Source organism: Schistocerca cancellata, chromosome 1, assembly GCF_023864275.1.
Source record: "Schistocerca cancellata isolate TAMUIC-IGC-003103 chromosome 1, iqSchCanc2.1, whole genome shotgun sequence".
NCBI lineage: Eukaryota > Metazoa > Arthropoda > Insecta > Orthoptera > Acrididae > Schistocerca > Schistocerca cancellata.
In genome coordinates, this window is record NC_064626.1 from 1,270,299,099 (window position 1) to 1,270,301,540 (window position 2,442).

The 2,442-nt window shown below is 47.1% G+C and overlaps 1 non-coding gene across 1 annotated transcript; it reads right to left on the reverse strand.

The window, feature by feature from the left end:
* Positions 1-1,083: 1,083 nt before the first annotated feature.
* Trnas-cga (transfer RNA serine (anticodon CGA)) lies at positions 1,084-1,158 on the reverse strand. The gene has a single exon. It is a non-coding gene; the product is annotated as a tRNA-Ser (tRNA).
* Positions 1,159-2,442: the final 1,284 nt, after the last annotated feature.

Consider the following 2,442-nt stretch of genomic DNA (forward strand, 5'->3'; position numbering starts at 1 on the left):
CCGGGAAGGGGGGATTCAGTTTTTGCATCCGACGGCTGTCACCAGTTGTAAAAGAGTACGTGGTTTGGGGATGGGGAGAGAAACTTCTGACACCAATGTTAATGTATAAGATGGCACGGAAGGGGGAAGAAAGCTGTTAAATGTGCCTCGTGGTGCCAGTGTACAGGAGGTCGAGCGGTCAGGATTTGATAGTGGGCATCCAGGGCTGCCGTTAAATGATAAAACAGGAAATTAAGTATAATAAAGAGGTTTTATTTCAATAAACGGAGGACAAAGGACGCTCCTAGGGCTCTGCCTTCCAAAAAGACGTCTGTTCTGCTCGAGGTCAGGATCCCAAGAGAGAGAAGCGAGTGTGTTCTGTTCCGCAGGACGCTCCGGCGTCCACACAGGTGATCGGTATCCCGCGCACGCTATTGGCTAAAATTAATGGCGTGAATTCGCTAGCAGTTTCAGCAGAGGACTCTGGGCGTCTCTTGTCAGCAGCTTTAGCTGGACAGAACTGCCTCGGTTTCGAAAGACAAGCGACTTGTGTCACGTAGACACGGCGTGAATTACTCTGGGAGAAAACTTGTAAAGATTCCATTGGGCCTTTGAAATAAATTTTTTAAGACTAATTCCCTAAAATATTTCTTGACTGGCTGCCATCCTACACACGGTGTACTTGCTGGTGTACAGCCGAGTTGCTGTTTGTACTACACGACTGAGTGAGAGTGAGAGGATTTGTCTATTATCTTCATTGTTATTGTACCTGTAATCTTAAATATCCTGTGCGTAAAATTTAAAGATTTTAGGATTTTTAAATGGGGAACTGTATCATATGTTTTTCTTTGTTTCGTGGTGCTGATAAACCATGTAGTCATTGGTAGGGCTTTCCACTTCATTCCTTTATTGCATTGTGGAGATTTTGCAATAATTTGGACTACTGCGCCGGTAAGTCTTAGCATCCTTTTCAAATAGCTAGATTACTGTGCACTGTGTAAATTTTTCTGTCTGTTTTCTCGTTGCTGTAAGAACGCTTTCCAACATATAGTATGAGCATCGTGAATATACAGTAAAGGAAACTTCCTGGCAGATTAAAACTGTATGCCCGACCGAGACTCGAACTCGGGACCTTTGCCTTTCGCGGGCAAGTGCTCTACCAACTGAGCTACCGAAGCACGACTCACGGCCGGTACTCACAGATTTACTTCTGCCAGTATCTCGTCTCCTACCTTCCAAACTTTACAGAAGCTCTCCTGCGAAACTTGCAGAACTAGCACTCCTGAAAGAAAGGATATTGCGGAGACATGGCTTAGCCACAGCCTGGGGGCTACACTGGCCGTACACCACTGGTGATCGTCGAGGGGACACTGAATAGTGCACGGTACATCCACACCGTCATCGAACCCATCGTTCTACCATTCCTAGACCGGCAAGGGAACTTGCTGTTCCAACAGGACAATGCACGTCCGCATGTATCCCGTGCCACCCAACGTGCTCTAGAAGGTGTAAGTCAACTACCCTGGCCAGCAAGATCTCCGGATCTGTCCCCCATTGAGCATGTTTGGGACTGGATGAAGCGTCGTCTCACGCGGTCTGGACGAGCAGCACGAACGCTGGTCCAACTGAGGCGCCAGGTGGAAATGGCATGGCAAGCCGTTCCACAGGACTACATCCAGCATCTCTACGATCGTCTCCATGGGAGAATAGCAGCCTGCATTGCTGCGAAAGGTGGATATACACTGTACTAGTGCCGACATTGTGCATGCTCTGTTGCCTGTGTCTATGTGCCTGTGGTTCTGTCAGTGTGATCATGTGATGTATCTGACCCCAGGAGTGTGTCAATAAAGTTTCCCCTTCCTGGGACAATGAATTCACGGTGTTCTTATTTCAATTTCCAGGAGTGTATACTGTAGACTCAACAGCATTTGACTTGTAATGCGGCAGCTACGTATCCTAGCCCCTAGACAACGAAACCAGCCAAAACGTAATATTTCAACTTTGAGTCTGAGGGTACGCAGTCGAGGGCCACAACACCTCACACATTTCATATTTTATTGGAAAGCCCGCAGCATGAAAAACAGCTCCAAGTACTGTCACAGACGCAGAGGCAGTGTGCGCTCTTGCATTGTCCAGTACGTAAAACAGCAGCTCTTTTCGATAGTTTTACTCTAAAAAAAATGGTTCCAATATACTGCTCACATTACCCACTACAAGTTATGATTTGGCGACAAAAGATCTGTCTAATAACTCACGTTGCACTAACTGCCCACCACACTACTAACTTTGCGTCATCCACAGCCCCTTCGTGTAACTGATGAACTCCAACGTCGACTGTTCTACTACTTCACGTACCCTGTCAAATGTACCTGTGCTCCAGTAAAGAGAAGCATTTCGGAGCAATCTCCCCATCATCCACAGGCTGCAGTACCCAGTTGCACCACTGACGCCGAGCAACATTAT